General features: G+C 37.1%; 1 long non-coding RNA gene across 1 annotated transcript; it reads right to left on the reverse strand.

Annotated features, from left to right (window-relative positions):
• Positions 1-13,650: 13,650 nt before the first annotated feature.
• On the reverse strand, positions 13,651-15,622 carry LOC128317896 (uncharacterized). Its single transcript, XR_008301317.1, has 3 exons — positions 15,544-15,622; positions 13,957-14,109; positions 13,651-13,873 (listed from the first exon to the last, which is right to left on the reverse strand). It is a non-coding gene; the product is annotated as an uncharacterized LOC128317896 (long non-coding RNA).
• Positions 15,623-18,317: the final 2,695 nt, after the last annotated feature.

Here is an 18,317-nt window from a genome sequence, read left to right on the forward strand (position 1 = left end):
GAAAAGACAAAACTTATTAAAACTGATGACTGTTTTTATCACTGTTAGTAATATGGCACATGACACTGGACTAAAGCATGTCATTAAAGAAAAAAATGTACTTAGTTTTAATGAGGGAATTAATAATTCTTAATGAATATGGAAATTAAATTATTTAATATTTTATCTGGAAAATATATATTGAGATAATTTGAGAATTGGTACAGAAAGCAGATAATTATGTTTATTTGTTCCTATTTTGTTAGCATTGTACCATATTTTAGTGTTGGGTTTGATTAGGAAAGGTTCACCTCTGTCAATATAAAGCTCCCAGCTGATGGTGAGACTAAAAACAAGTTATGAGGTTGAAGGAATTGCCCAGTTTGTCATTAAGAGGTTTATTAAACACACAGGGTCAGTAGTGGAACATCAGCTGGACTCAAAACCCCTAATCTCTTGTTTCCCAGCCGTGTTCCTAACTACTGTGTGTGGGTGTTACACTATCTTGTGATCATGTGTGTATTTTTCTTTTAAATCCCTGAGAGCCACTTGTAGTTAGACAGCTGTGGTTAGACACCATGTTACAACTACATCTGAAAATAAAGAGCACTTGGAGAGAGTAATACTACAGAATTGCTTTAAGCTGATCAGTTTAAATAAGGCATAATGTAGGAAGTGAAGATGGTGGTCACTGACAGAGGTACAGCAGAAAAAGGTGTGAAATTCACACTCATCTATTTACAGCTAAGACCAGAATGAAGAAGTGTTACAGGAAAATAACTTTTCTATGAGTTATTATAGATATATTCTATAAGACAGATTGTGAGAGATGAAATTCAGTAAATAAATGTAATAATACTGATGTGTGTTTCAGTGCTGATGAAAAGTTTTGGCACCTAGAGGGAGGCTGCTGTGAGTTTGCTGTTTACCTTCCAGTGTTGTTGAGGATGATGCAGGTGGAGAGTTTGTTGTTTTACTCTGAGGCTGTTCTGATGGAGGTGTTGTGTCTGTTTTCCTCGACTGTGTTGAAGTTTCTCTTCTTCCTACTAAAAATAAAGTCAACACGTATTAAAACTAATGACTGTCTTTATCACTGGTAGTAATCTGGCACATGACACTGGAGTAAAGCATGCTCACAGTCATTAATGAAAAAATGTACCTTTAACAGATAATCTGAAATCTCTTTTATCATTCTGTACAGAACATCTGTAGTGTCCCTGGTCCTCTTCAGTCAGGTCTGATATGAGTAGAGAGAGGTTTCCTGGAGAGTTTCTGACCAGTTTGACTCTGTTTCTGTGATGTCCAGTCTGTTCAGGGTAAATTTCCTGAAAGTCCTTAAACTGCCATTTTAGAGACTGTGGTTTGGCCTGTAGGTCAGTGCAGACGCAGGGCAGAACTACAGACTCTCCTGTGAACACAGTCACACGCTCTACCTCTGCCTTCACCAGCTCACAGCCTGTAAACATAACATTTACAGTTAATAATAGAAGCACTGCAATTATTAATATTCCCTGCTTGTAAATCACAACATTTTCTGCTGCAAACCAGAAGAGATTTTTAAACAATGTGCCAATCACCTGTTTAAATTCTCTATATGAATCCAATATCAGGACTCTGATACACAATACTGAACCTGTACTGGCTCATTTTTATTCTAATAACTGCTAAATCTTTAATAATCTATAATATTGGTTGTAATTATTGTATTTCAGCTAATGATGCTCTTACAATGGGACATTTAAAGATATACACCTTACATAAAAACATGTATTAATATGTATAATTAATATGTATTAACTGTACATATTAATATACATATTTATGGCATGTACTTTACAGCACGGCACATATCCTAATCACACTCACCTGTGTCTCATCTCACCCTCATTAACACCCCTATATAAGTTCTAGTGTTTGTGCAGCTCATTGTTAAGCTTTTGTTGTTGTTGTTGTGTGTCTCACAGCCAGAGGCCTGTTTCACGAAGCCGGTTTCGGTGGCTACTCAGGTAAGTCTGCGTTTAGTTTGAGTAAACTCTGCTTTTTCACTCTCAACAAGGTGGAGTGGTTTTTAGCGGGTTTCATCGCCATGGTAACGTACACTACACGGCTAACCTGCTCCGGAGCAGCTTTTATTCTGGGTAAGAGAACTCCAACCCAAACTGGACCAATCAGCTGTGAGCAAAGTGAGCGAACTCTGACGCGGGAAAGTTAACCCTTTAGTGTTTGTAGCGATGGCTTCAGCGTTTGTGGAGAATCCTCTGGAGCGCAAATAATAAGAAGGCACTTGGAAGGGAAAGAATTTTTAGGGACAGACACAATCCCCTGGATTTTCCCGATGACCATCTGGATGAAAGATATTGATATTGGTATTGATATTAACTTATTAATTTACACAATCAGTAATTTTCTCCAGCTTTAGCAGCTGCAACAGTGTTGCTTTTTTGCGGTTAGTGTAGGTTATAATTCCTCATATTTCCGCATAATAATCTCTTGCTCTTCAGCCGGAAGTCTGCTCACCTGCTTTTTTGCATCTTGAACGCTATTGGCTGTTTGCTGCAAACGTCTGGCTTTTATGTGCACGCGCACGCTGAGTAAACCCTGATTCAGGGTTAAAACCTGGGTTTACTGAGAAAGTTGATAACCAGCGTCATGAAAGCTGTTAACCTTTAATTAACCCGGGTTAGATCTGTTTGCTTTATGTAGGCTTATGTCAGTTGTCATGAAGGGATTATACAGGTGTCATGTAGCTCTATAAACACTACAGTGTTACCAAAATAAATCATAGATTAGACTGAGAAATGTCAAATCCAATCTGATAGCATTCCAAAGGTCAGTCTGATACCATAATCAGTATTTAATGCCATTTATAACTTGATACTGATGTGTCACAATATGACTCCTAGATTAATTCCCCTTTAGTTATGGCAAATGGAGTAGACATTTGTTACATATGTAACTAATTTATTTGAAGACTCGAAGTCTGCCTTCACAGTGAATATCAGCTTTTATTGTGTATTTAAATGCTTTACCTTTAACATAAAGCCTGATGTCTCTGTTTTCCTTCTCAGTGCTGCACCTGTAGACTCCCTGATCCTCTTCTCTCAGGTCAGATATGAGCAGAGACAGATTAGCAGGAGAAATGTTATTAAACAGCTGAAGTCTGCCACGGTAGTGTTCATCATTTAACATTTCTGTCCAATCTCCTGTTCTGTAGCTCATCCAGGTGAATTTCTGAGGTTTGGTGTGCAGGTCAGAGCAGGAGCAGGGTAACCGCACTGAACCCCCAGTGTATCCTACTATTCCTCCCTGATTATAATCAGCAGAGAGAGCACAGCCTACAGAAACAAACATACAAAAACTCACAATCTACTGAATACTATGGAAGTATTTTCCAGACAAATTGAAAACATTCACAAGTTGAAATGTTTTGCCCTTACTGTGGCTTTGAAACTGTGCCAAGCTTCACTTCTTATTATTATTGTAATTAATAATAGTAGTAATAAAGATTTTTAAATGGTTATTTTAGGTTTAATACTTTATAGCGTCCCTTTAAACTTGATTGACTTGCCCATTTTTTTAAATGTAAACTTTTAGCCTGTATACTCAGTCTGAATTGTTGTGTTTTTGTTACTTATTTATTTAAAATGGTTGTTTTATAGAAATTTAAGTTCTTTGGTTGTGTAAGAGCTCGCGGATGCTCGCTTTCTGAATTTAGCGCTGTTACCGCTAAGTGTCTAAAAGCTGCAAATTTTACATGCGGCTAGATTAACCATGGTTTCAGGAAGAGTGGCTGCTTAACCTCAGTGAAGCTTAGAACGACAATCCCTGTCGGACCTGAGACTCGAACCCACGACCTTCACATTCAGGTTACAAGGCTGACTCTCTGACCATTAGGCCACGACTGCCAACGGAAAAATACGAGTCACAAATTTACTGGAAAACTGCCTTGCTCAAGGTGGATGGGGAGAAAGAATTCCACCAAACGGACATCATATGGGCACACTTGAGTGCCATGAAGAGCCGTTTAACAGGTGCACCCAAGTTCCAAAGACTTGCGAAAGTGACACAGTTTGTGCTCTGCCTACCACACTCAAATGCAGATTCCTAGAGAACCTTCTCTGATAGGCCTCAACAAAACTGAGACAAGTAAGTTATGACTAGAAGGTACATTGTCCTCTGTAATGTGTATCAAGATGACCCAAATGGAGCCATGCTACAAATATGAGCCACCTCTGCAGATGATTAAAAACTCAGTCTGCAGCCTCCAAATACAACAAAGAACATTCAACAAAATAGGTTCATAAAACATGTCAGAAAAATGTCTTTCCTATTTTACTTCAAAAGAAAAGCATAAAATGTATATTTACATTTACATTGTTTTCATGACCTTTGTACACATATTACTCCCTAATTCTCATTTCTGAACAGCAAAAAAGGTAATTTGATTCATAAATCTTAATCCAGCCAGGGGGCCAAATTTGGCAACCCTGTAGTACAGAATGTGCAGATTTCTTTAAAGTTATATCAGTTTTTTATAATTAGTTACACACATTTCTCAATACTATGTTCACTTTTTCAAAACTCTTCACAGTTGACTTTACCAGCGTGCAGCTCAGTCCAGCAGTTATCCTCACATCCATAATGCACTATAACTATTGAAACGCTTCATACACACCTCAAAACCAACTCATTCTACCAAAACACTAGCAAAGGTTTTCTCTCTCTCATCAACATATACCTGGAGTATACTGGAAACACACCCTGGATTGTACACCAGTCAACTGCAGTAACCAAACACACACACAATCATAACAAAGAACAATTTATCTTAGCCAGTCCACCTACTGGCATGTTTTAGGAGGAGGGAGGAGATCAGAGGAAACCTACAGGGACATGGGGAGAACAAGCACAGAAACTCCACACAGATGGGACCCCGAGCTCAGTATTGAAGCGGGGACCCTGGAGCTGTGAGGAGACAACGCTACCCACTGCATCACCACGCTGCTCATAGGGCCATAGATTTCCCCTTTTGTATAGATAGTAATGAAGTGAAAAACAGAATACCTGGGTAAGGCTAAATTGGAAATCAGCTGTGATTATGTTTGTTTGTTTTTATTATTATAAAATGCACAAATTTGTTTGGTTCTGAACTTGATTATTGATTAGTTTTGAAAAACGTATGGAAATATGTGAAAAATAATTTGTAGATAGAGTTTTTTGGAGGTTGAGTGAGAAAAGATTTCATGAATTATATAAAAGATTATTCAATCATTTTGTGTTAAAGCAATGAAAACTGACACACAGTTCAGTCCATACAGACCACTAATATGAGTTTTGAAAATGTGAACACAGTATTAATTAGTGGCACTGTTTGTTAAAACACAAAACAAAACAAAAAAAAACCCTGCAAATAAAGTGTAATGTAGGAAGTGAAGCTGGTGGTCAGTGACAGAGGGACAGCAGAAAAAGGTGTGAAATTCACACGCATCTATTTATAGCTAAGACCAGCATGAAGAAGTGACATGCAGTTTACAGGAAAATAACTTTCTATTAAGCTTTATGAGTTATTATAGATACATTCAATAAGACAGATTGTGAGAGATGTAATTCAGTAAATGTGTAAAAACATAAGTTTTATGTAAGTATTATAGGGATGTAAAATAATCTTGCTGTAGAATCCTCCTTATTCATTAGCCCACCTCTCTTCATCAGTACATTTTAGACTATTTAATCAGGAAGAAAAATCCACATGATCAGAGCTGAACAGATCTAAATAAGGAAATAATAACACAAGGCATGACGTATGTTTACCTTGCATATATAGATTACAACTGTCTTTGGGCAATTTAATCAAAAATACATGCTGGTCTAAGCTGAACTAAGAACTGGCTAATATTCTCTCTCCTTTCTGTAATAGAAAATAGAAAATAACTTCACTCACCTGCAGCGACGTGAAACACCACAGACAAAAGATACAAGCACTTCTTCATTACTGATTCTTCTGTACACACACACACACACACACTGTCACACTTCCTGAGTGTCTCTCTTTTATATACTTTGTTTTTCAGGAAACCACAACAACCACTGTGTCATGTCTCTTTTTTGAAAGTCTCTTTCATCACTCTTTCCATGACTCAGTTTACATTTTATATGCAGTATTAATATTTATTCATATATTTTCTCATGTGGTGGTTTTATCATACTTCATAGTATCTATCATAATGGGGGTCCATGGAGACGGATGCAAATGCAGAACTTCTTTAATAAGACTCAAGGAAAAGACACAAGGAAACACAAACACAGGGAAACAAGAACCTGGAACAAAGACTCAGTGAACAAGGCTCGTTACAACATGCTCCCTCCGATCATCTAGCACTACTCGACTGGTCCCACCATCTCTCAGGGTACAAGGAAGGCATGCATCGAGACTCTTCTCTGTTCTGGCACCTAGGTGGTGGAATGAACTTCCCCTAGATGTCCAAACAGCTGAGTCACTGGCAGTCTTCAAACAGCATCTAAACACTCTTCTTAAAGTACTTAAATTAGCGCTTTACAAAGTTTTTTTTTATTTTTTTTTATTGTCTGAGCACTTGTTACTATATTACCTCCCCAACAGAGTTTTGAACTGATCATATTCTTAGTTTGTGACCTAGCGAACCAGTATCAGAATGTATTTATTGATAGAGACTTCCAAGCACTTTCGTAAGTCACTCTGGATAAGGGCATCTGCCAAATGCCATAAATGCAAATGTAAATGGCTAAAACAAAGGCTAAGACTAACAATAACAGACTAGTAAGCAATATATACACAGTGCAAACATTAACCTATCTACTGATGTCCTCAGTGAGAAGCAGCTTCTCAAGGTTGCATTGTTTCTCCTCGAGAACAAGGACCCACTCCTGCCACAGCACTGCTAGTTCTGCTTCATCCTTTAGTAGTTAGAGCATTCTGTCATAATGGGAGTTCATGGACATAGATGCAAATGCAGAACTTCTTTAAAAATACTCAAGGAAAAGACACAAGGAAACACAAACTCAAGGAAACAAGAACCTGGAACAAAGACTCAAGGAGCAAGGCTAACACAAAGGCTAGGACTAACAGAAGAACAGACAAGTAAGCAATATATACACAGTGCAAACATTACGTAAGCTACCACAATAACAAAACGCTGGCATGACACAACACAAATCTGACATAAACCTAGCAAACCCAACAAAACCTGACAAAATGCTCCAACAAACAAGAGGGGAAAATTCAGAACTTAAATAGGGAAGCAAATCAGGAAAATAATGAACAGGTGAGCCTTATCAACACAGGAAATAAGGCAAACAATAGAGAAAGTTCTACACTGGGAGTCCAGGTGCCATCTAGTGGCCCATGGTGGACCTGCCCCTAGAGGCCATAACAAGTATCATCATTGTCATCTGTCTTAGGAGCCAATTTCTCAGTGTTTGTGTGTAGCCTTTTACTTTAGATGAAATTTTATGCAAATAAACAAACGAATGTATTAAAAACATTTGTACAGTTTCTCCTGGCCTTAATCTTGATCTTAAAGGCAGTTTCTATACTTTATCAGCTCATGTGAAGTTTGTTAGATGACCCCTAGGAAGCCTGAGGGACCGAGTCAACACAACAGGAGTCTTCAGGAGCCAAACTTGTTCTGAACGTATTGCAGTGTGACACAGCTTCCTTTTCAATTCAATAAAAATGATGACACTTAATGATAGTAATAATAATTCAACATAGATCATGTGACTTTAGTGAGTATATGAAAAGCAGAACTAGACATGAGCTGCAACATTAACTTCACTTTTCAACACACATGAATTGTTGCATTTGGGACAAAGCTGTAATGTCCATCAGTATATTCACCAGCAAGTGTGTTTCCCTAGACTTACAGGAAGTAATAAAGACACATTTACCATGTACCATGTACCATGTTTTACTATCACGACTGCGCAGCAATGCACAGCACAAACCACATCATAAAGTTCGCCGATGACACGACCGTGGTGGGTCTCATCAGCAAGAACGACGAGTCAGCATATAGAGAGGAGGTGAAACATCTATCAGCCTGGTGTAAAGCCAACAACCTATCTCTGAATGTGGACAAAACTAAAGAGATGTGTAACCTAGGTGTAGATAGCCATAAATTAATATATAGTGATTACATAAGAAAAATATTGAGCAGAATTTCATCATTTAAGAAAAAAAATCATAGTAGTGATTAAAAGCAACCTTAAACTAGATAAATAGGATAAAAACAGTATTTCATCAGATGATAAATTATTTGTCAGTTTGGTTTAATAGTTCTGTTACTTTAAGGAATTGCATATCTGTTAGCCAATCGGAAAGCTGCTAATGTTTTTTTTTAGAAAAAGAAGCGGCCGACAGAGCTGAGGAAGAACAAGAGATGAAGGGTTGCATGGCGTGTTAAATCCTTGAGCAAATTGAAAGAAAGAAACATAGAGTATTGCTGATAATTATTTTGTGTTTTGAAGTGTTTTATTTAGCGTTCTGTCTATGTTGATAGACTGTGGTTATTTTTTACATTTTCTTGTTAAGTTGACTAATTTTCCGGGAAGAATCGCGAACTGCTGAAGCGCATGCGTCGAGCACATGGACGTGGATGTTCGATGGCGAGCCACCCGCTTGAAGAACCGGGTTCTCTTCACACTACTGCCATCAGGGAAGAGGTTCCGAAGCATTCGGGCTCTCACAACCAGACTGTGCAATAGTTTTTTCCCTCAAGCCATCAGGCTTCTCAACACACACAACTGAACTGGAACTAAACTCACACACACACACACACACACACTCACACTCATTCAACTTCATACATTCATTAAGTTATTACAAACAAGTTGGCTTGTTCTACTGTTTACATTGTACATTCCACCACTGCTACTGCTGCTCTGCTCGGTTCTTTTTGCACATCACTGGCACTGCCACTTTAATACTTGTAAATTTGCACATTGCACTGTATATAGATGTATATACAGTAGGTTACGGGTTGCTGCTATTTTGTGTTTGTGTACTTGTCCTGTACAGTACTTGTCCTGCACTGTCTCGTGTTGTCTGTTCTGCACTGTTTTGTTTTGCACTGTTTGCACTAGGTTGCACACGATGCACTTTATGTGGCTAGGACAACTTAGTCTAGTCCTCAGCTCTGTGTTTTGTAACTCTATGTTGTGTGTTTTATGTAGCAACAAGGTTCTGGAGAAACACTGTCTCATTTCACTGTGTACTGCGTCAGCTATATATAGTTGAAATGACAATAAAAGCCTCTTGACTTGACTTGATGTGTGAGCTGAGGAGCACTTAGAGACTGATCGTGAGTGATGATCATGACTCATTATGAAAAGTAAGATTAATCATAAGAGTATAACTGTAGTCAGTAACATCATCTATTAGAATTTAAAGAGCTTAAAATGAAAAAAAAAAGGTTGGTTTATTTAATTATTTATTTATTCTTTGATTATAGAGCTCTGGTTAAGTGCCTAAGTGGCGACATCTTGTGCCATAAAGCTGCTACTACAGCTGGTCTACAGATAATTGCTCATTAGAGATCTAAATCTACATCCAGATTTCTGCAGAAAGAAGAGAGAAGGCCTTTATTGTCTCATATACATGTACAGGACAATACTATTATTTTCTTTCACATATTGTTAGAAATTTGGGGTAGAGCTGTAAAGCTGCTTTGTGACAATGTCTAATGTTAAAAGTCCTCTACAAACACCATAACATAAAGTAAATGATAAATACTAATGAAAACAAATGCTAAGCAACCGAGGAGGGAAAACACAAAACTTATAAATAGGAACCAATCAGGAGAAACACAAGACAGATGTGTACAGGAAATCAGTGGAACAACCAGATGATCAAATGATATTATTTTAAAAAGCTTACAACATTAACATGAATACTAACAAAAATGATAATATAAGAACAAGTAGAAAAGTTTGTTTCTTTACTGCAAACACCATTAATTAAGTAAATTAAGTAAACAATCAAGCAAATAAAAAAAAAGAAAGAAAATAAATAAATTATTGAATATATTATTATCAAAATAGCCTCCTGGTTCGTATGAGGTTCAGATCGTATGAGTTTGAAGAGCAATTACTTAAAGAGTCTGCAGTAGAATTAATTAATCTATATTGTGAGCATAGAGGAGCTCAGTGTGAACTGTTGTACATGGGTTTGATCATCTACCAGTTTGAAATGTTCATTTTATACTGGATTGAAAAGTGCCTCCTGGCACAATTATATTGACAGATCCATTGACTTTGAGAAGCAAATACTTTAAAATTCTACAGTAAAATTATTTCATTATTATTGTGAGCATAGAGTAGGTCACTGTGAACTAATCTCAGTGGGTTTGATCATCACTACCAATCTGAAATGTTCATTTTCTAATGAATCAAAATAGCCCCTTGGCCCAATTATATTAACAGATCCACTATATTATATAGATCCACATTATATTAACGCTCGCTTTCCGCTTTCCGTGTTATTACCGCTAAGTGTGTAAAAGCCGCGCCCCTGAATGGCACGAGCGGCTAGATTACCCGTTGTTTCAGGAAGAGCAGCTGGTTTAACCGCAGTCAGGTGAGCCGGGTGCAGAGCAGCGCACAGATGCACACAAAAGCAGTTCAGAGAGTCAGCGTTGAAACAAAGTAAGAGAACTTTGAGTGTTTTCCCGTCATGGAGAAGTTCAATCCACCATCACCTATGCAGCTCAGCGGTAATCTTGCTGATAACTGGAAACGGTTCAAGCAGAGGTTCAGCATCTGTCTTACTGCAGGCGGTGCAGGAGGGGATGATGAAAAGCTACAAGCATCCATCTTTTTGCATGTAATGGCTGAAGATGCACTGGACATTTCTAATAGCTTTCAGCTTGACGATGCAAATTTAACACTGACTGTTCTTATGGTAAGATTTGAGGAATTCTTTGTGCCAAGCCAGAAAGTCACTTCTGAGAGATAGAAGTTTTTCTCTGCTGACCAGAAACAAGGAGTGAGTTTTGACCAGTACCTTGCTGAACTGCACACACTGAGTAAGACTTGTGAATTTGGAGATTAAAGAGATTCACTAGTGAGAGACAGAATAGTCTGTGGGATTCCTGACAATGGTCTCAGGAAAAGACTACCTGACTACATACTACATAGACTACACACACTCCTAGGCAAAAAGAAAAGAAAAGGGCCAAGCCCAAAATGGGAAAACATTAAACTTTTAATGGTCTTAACAACAAATCATTGATCAGAAAATTAGCAAGAATTAAACAAATGCACTCCTGAGACCTCCTGTGCCACCATTTGCTGGTTTGCTTTTGCTGCAGTGAAGTGTTTGGGGAAAAGCTAGAAACAGGGAAATTCACTTATATAGTTGTGGTGGAGCGTCGGCTGTAGAAGGCCGGTGTGGGAGAGTGCAGAGGAAGACTCGGGAGACAGGAGGAATTTTAGTGGAACTCCGGCTCACGTTTATTCAGTCGATGAATTTCAGCGCACTTTCATCAGAATCAACAGAATCCAACACACAGCAGGAACTGGTCTGTCCCAGACTCACAGCTTTCACTCTGTCAAGGTCAAGTTCACGCTCTGTGTGTGTGTGTGTGTGTGTGCGTGTGTTGCACGCTCTTTTCTGTCTCTCAGGTTATGAGCCAGCCTGAGGGCACAAAGAAACACACATAAGTAAACTTGAGCAAATCAGACACAGTGAGAATCGTCATGCGTTACCTGCCAACTAATTGTATTGAATTAACTTTGTTGGCACTAATTTATCAGGCTTTTCTAGCAAACTAACTCTCTGTGTGTTACAATGAATCTTACCTACTTTCGGTGGAATTGTACATGAACAGTAGGTGCAAGTTCAAGTGTTCATTTTTAGTAGAGATGTATATGCTGCTTTTATAAAAACATAATTACTCTAACTTAAGTATTTGTTAATCTATTAAGCAAAAACCAAAATGTGTTAGATTGTGCTCTGCTCTCCTCTATACTGATATACACTGAAAACAATTCTCCTCTATCCATAAAATTACATTAGTACCAGATGTACTTTCAGTGGTATATGTTTCCATGACTTGCGTACATGGCTTTTATCTCGTTACTGATATTATAGAATTTTGTTTATTGGAATTATTCTAGTTGTGTGATATAACTTACTGTTGCAATTTCTGTTAAGGTTGACATAAAGTAAGTAGGACCCTTGTAAAGTATGTAACTATAGTTCTATGAACCCTGAATAACCAGAGTAAATGCAAATAGGTTCCAGTAAAAGATGTCCATATGACAGTGATATTTATTGCAGATACTGACATAAATCATTTTGTGACTTTGTTGAATGATCTCAGCATGCACACACATACACACACACACACACACACACACACACACACAGGAAGTTATAAGGTGTTATGAAAACCACAGCTGCATACCTAGCTAGAGTTTTCATGGTGCTTCAGAGCCACTGTGAGACACTCAGTATGTCGGAGTAACCACATGATTGAGGCCAGGGCAGCATGGGGACTGATGGGAGAACGGTTACTTCCTCTTTCTCACAGCGTCAGTTAACCGACGTTGTGCCATGCACAGAGAATACTGTGTAATATTCCACACTCAACAAGCACACTGTCATATTTTTATATTTGAATATCATTTAAAATGACATGTACACTCAAAATATAATAAGCAAGATTATCCATCCAGTTCCATTCAGTTTTTTATTCATTAACAGAAAAAAGTGAATGCAGAAAAATACCCTTAGCTAACATAAGTAAATGTAACACAATACTCTGGATGAATCTGCTGAATTTGCTTTTTATGGTACAAAAAAAATACATGTATAAATGTATCTATATTTACTTTGGATTAGTTTGTTATAATGCTGGAATATTCAGTTTTCTCTCCAGTGATGATCTGGACCCGTGCTGCTCCGGCTGTGTTAATGTGGGCCAGTAGAGTAGCAAGTGTAAATGACAGTAGTAAATAAATTGACATCAGACACCATCTGAGAAAAGACAGAACATGAAAATTATACATACATCACATATATAAATTCTATGGATGTTCTGATAGAAGCAGCAGAAGATACTTTCCTATAACTCAGTGTTCAGTGAAAGCATGTGTGGTTCATGTGTGTTACCTGCAGCGCATCACAAATACAACTAAATCTCTAAAGGTAGAAACAAATCTGTTATAACTGATTATTGTAGAAGCCATGCAGAATTGAATGGAGATCATATTAAGAACACAGTAGGACTCAAAGTCTTAAAGATGTCACATGATAATAAAAATGCAGCTGAACCCAGGCCTGCATGTACACTAACCCGATCCTTCTGCTTTCCTTTACAGTCTGGACGTCCTTCAGTAATCATGTTCTTTCCACATCTTCCTCCTAATGAGAAAAGACCTCAGAAATCACACCTCTAGTGATAACTACAGAATTTCACTATTTGAAGTAATCAGGTAAAGTGTGGAGGCTGCTGTTCTGCTTCAGCTCACATACATTAACCCTGAGTGATGCAAAGAGCCACATTTTACACTTTATTTTGCTGTGATTATTGTATGTGAAAGTATCTTACTGAATTACTGACTGACTTATTTAGTTACTGACTAATTGTAACTAAATTTATAAAATTGTTACTGAATTGCATTGATCTGATCCCCAGTAGAAAAAAATGGAGAAATTGTAAAAAATAAACAAACAAACAAAACAGACCAAATAAATAAACAAAAACTAGTACAAAAAAACAAATTGTACCTAGTTAATCAGTCTCAAAATCTGTGTGTGTGTGTGTGTGTGTGTGTGTTGTACCTCTGCGTCTCCAACAAATAAATGCCACTACACCAGCTATCACCAACAGTAAAACCGCCATGATGCCGAAAACTGTGTAATAAAACACCAAAAATGTTAATAAATGTAATAATGCAGATGTGGTTTTTTTCAGTGCTGATGAAAAGTTTTGGCACCTAGAGGGAGGCTGCTGTGAGTTTGTCGTTTATCTTGTTCCAGTGTTATTGAGGATGATGCAGGTGGAGAGTTTGTTGTTGTTTTACTCTCAGGCTGTTCTGATGGAGGTGTTGTGTCTGTTTTCCTTGATTGTGTTGAAGTTTCTTTTCCTACTGAAAATAAAGACAAAACTTTAAAAACAATCATTAGTTTTAATATCACTGTTAGTAATATGGCACATGACACTGGAGTAAAGCATGCTCACAGTCATTAATGAAAAAATGTACTTAGATTTAAAAAGAGAATTAATGATTATTAATGAATACAGAAATTAAATTATTTTAATTTCCAGACTATTAGTTCATATGGAAAATATATATTGGGATAATTTGAGAATTGGTACATCCAGTAAGCAGATAATTATGTTTATTGTTTATATTTTGTTTAGTTGGGATTGTACCATATTTTAGTGTTGGGTTTGATTAGGAAAGGTTCACCTCTGTCAATATAAAGCTCACAGCTGATGGTGAGAGCAAAAACAAGTCATGAGGTTGAAGGAATTGTCCAGTTTGTCATTAAGAGGTTTATTAAACACACAGGGTCAGTAGTGGAACATCATCAGCTGGACTCAAAACCCTTAATCTCTTGTTTCTCAGCCCAGTTCCTAACTACTGTGTGTGTTACACTATCTTGTGATCATGTGTGTTTTTTATTTTTTTTTTAAATCCTTGAGAGCCTCTTGTAGTTAGACAGCTGTGGTTGGACACTAGGGGTGTCAAAAAACAAAAACAAAAACAAAAAAAAACGGTTCGGCACTCATTTGCACTGCAGTTAATCTACAGACTGACGACGCATCTGTATCACACGCATACGTGTATCACGTGGGTCAAAGAGGAGTTGTCCAATCAACTGCACTGTATGTAAATCAGTTGATGACATCACCGTTCTGCACGTGTTGGTGTGTTGCAGTTTAACATGGCAAGCGGAGGAGACAAGCCGCTGATAGAGCCGCCCCCTGCATCATATAAGCCTCCTGTCTGGGAACATTTTGTACGGTGGCCCTAAAGTGCAGATGGATGCAGCAGAAATGTTGGATGTTCAGGATGATCACAGACAGAGAAACTGTCCGTCAGTTGATGCGACTGTTAGATGGAAAAGAAGTGGATCTGTGTGCGCATGTGTAACAGTCGTGGGCCATTGTGTGTTAATCTACTCGAGTTTGAACTCAAATTAATCTATTTAGTGAGTTATAAAGAATGCAGTGATAAAGCATCAATCATTCTCTATAAATAGGCTCTATAAGAACAACACTCAACCAGACGCTAGCGCGCGCTCGTTACCTGAAGTTAGTCACATTTCAGGTACTGAGTCAAAGTGGATCTCTAAATAGTGAGAGAAAAAAAGTCAGAAAAGTCGCAATGACCTTTTTTTTAATTTTTTTGTTTCAATAGTTAAAGTGTTTGTTACCAAATAAAAGAGTATTCTTTCTTTGGATTTGGCAGTAGTATTTTTTTTCCCTGAACATAGCAAATACCGAACCGAAACCGTTCCTTGCTGATGAAAAGTTTTGGCACCTAGAGGGAGGCTGCTGTGAGTTTGCTGTTTACCTTCCAGTGTTGTTGAGGATGATGCAGGTGGAGAGTTTGTTGTTTTACTCTGAGGCTGTTCTGATGGAGATGTTGTGTCTGTTTTCCTCGACTGTGTTGAAGTTTCTCTTCTTCCTACTGAAAAGATAAAACTTATTAAAACTAATGATTGTTTTTATCACTGTTAGTAATATGGCACATGACACTGGAGTAAAGCATGCTCACAGTCATTAATGAAAAAATGTACCTTTAACATATAATCTGAAATCTCTGCTATCAGCCTGTACAGAACATGTGTAGATTCCCTGGTCCTCTTCAGTCAGGTCTGATATGAGTAGAGAGAGGTTTCCTGGAGAGTTTCTGACCAGTTTGAATCTGTTTCTGTGATGTCCAGTCTGTTCAGGGTAAATTTCCTGAAAGTGAAGGATTCCAGTTGCTGATAATGAAAACTCCCATTTTAGAGACTGTGGTTTGGCCTGTAGGTCAGTGCAGACGCAGGGCAGAACTACAGACTCTCCTGTGAACACAGTCACACGCTCTAGCTCTGCCTTCTTCACCAGCTCACAGCCTGTAAACATAACATTTACACTTAATAATAGAAGTACTGCAATTATTAATATTCCCTGCTTGTAAATCACAACAGTTTCTGCTGTAAACCAGAAGAGATTTTTAAACAATGTGCCAATCACCTGTTTAAATTCTCTATATGAATCCAATATCAGGACTCTGATACACAATACTGAACCTATACTGGCTTATTTTTATTTTAATAACTGCTAAATCTTTAATAATCTATAATATTGGATTTAATTATTGTATTTCAGCTAATGATGCTCTTGCAATGGGACATAATAATTCCAGTTAAGATATACACCTTGCATAAAAACATTACGTATTAATATGTATAATTAATATATATTAACAGTACATAATAATAATATACGTATTTATGGCATGTACTTTAGCTTTGTCATGGAACTACACTTCCCAGCAGCCCCAGCACGTCACATGTCCTAATCACACTCACCTGTGTCTCATCTCACCCTCATTAACACCCCTATATAAGTTCTAGTGTTTGTGCAGCTCATTGTTAAGCTTTTGTTGTTGTTGTTGTGTGTGTCACAGCCAGAGGCCTGTTTCATGAAGCCGGTTTCGGTGGCTACTCAGGTAAGTCTGCGTTTAGTTTGAGTAAACTCTGCTTTTTCACTCTCAACAAGGTGGAGTGGTTTTTAGCGGGTTTCATCGCCATGGTAACGTACACTACACGGCTAACCTGCTCCGGAGCAGCTTTTATTCTGGGTAAGAGAACTCCAACCCAAACTGGACCAATCAGCTGTGAGCAAAGTGAGAGAACTCTGACGCGGGAAAGTTAACCCTTTAGTGTTTGTAGTGATGGCTTCAGCGTTTGTGGAGCGCAAATAATAAGAAGGCACTTGGAAGGGAAAGAATTTTTAGGGATAGACACAATCCCCTGGATTTTCCCGATGACCATCTGGATGAAAGATATTAATATTGGGCAGATGGTGTAGTTTATCATGCCATACATATTAACATTTAAAGATTTTTATATTAAATGAAATTACATGAAATGTGTTGGTTATAAGTTTTAATCGGTTTATTCTCATCGTGAGTGTCTAAAAAATAAATAATAATAAAAAAAAACCTACACTAACTGCAAAAAAGCAACACTGTTGCTGCTGCTAAAGCTGGAGAAAATTACTGATTATAAATGAATACGTTTTTTTTTTTTATTTATTTATTTTTATTAATGCCAAAAAAATTAAGCACATAATCACAACCTCAAAAACAATAGATGACAAAATACAAAATAAAAAGTAAAATAAATAAACTAAAAAACCAAACAAACAAATAACATAAACCAGAGGGGGAAAATTATACAAGGTTAAACAGTGAAAGCAATTTTTGACATTTGAATGATTTTTTTTTTGTTTTTTTTATGCTCATCAAAGATAAAATGTAAGAATTATAGTCAACCAGAAAAATTGACAGTACTGGGTTCTTACCCAAAAATGTACACTTGTGAATAAAAAAATTTGCCAAGTATAATAAAAAGATTAACAATATATTGAATCCAGGAGTTAGTTATAATAATAAAAAAAAAATATCAAAAGTGTTAATACATATTCTAACATTTGTTTTTTCTGAGAGATGGGTACATAACTCATTCCAAAAAAATTGAACACAAACACAAAGATGTACAATGGTCTCTTCTATATCACAGTACTTTATATTAATATATATATATTTTGCATATACTTACGTACACTCTTACAAGGGAAGCATCTGTGTAATATTTTAAATGTGACTTCTTTTATTTTGTTTTATAATAAATATTTGTGTGGAAGAGACCAAGCGACATTCCAGTTAACATTGTACAATGCCATCCATTTAAAAGATCCTGGAATAGATTCTGTTGAAATGATTTTGAACAAAGCGGTTATTGAATTTGTCCTCAACAATCAAAATCCCTTCTACTGAGAGAGAATTGTTGGGTCTATATATAGAAACAGGATTAAAGTTTTGCTCTCCTTTCAATAGAGTTTTTCTACCACTAGGAATGGCATTAAATACAGTGTTATATTCTTTTAACGAAGCTCCAAAATCAAATTTCCTGGAAAATTCTGAAAAGGAATATAGCTGACCATTGTCATCTGTCAACTGATTAACAAAGTATGTTATTTAAATACCATCGCTCAAAAAATAATGATTTATTTCTGTAAACAATATTCTGATTATTCCCAATAAAATGGTGAGGTGAAAAATTGTTTGTAAAC

This window comes from Pangasianodon hypophthalmus, chromosome 30 (genome assembly GCF_027358585.1).
Source record: "Pangasianodon hypophthalmus isolate fPanHyp1 chromosome 30, fPanHyp1.pri, whole genome shotgun sequence".
Classification (NCBI taxonomy): Eukaryota; Metazoa; Chordata; class Actinopteri; order Siluriformes; family Pangasiidae; genus Pangasianodon; species Pangasianodon hypophthalmus.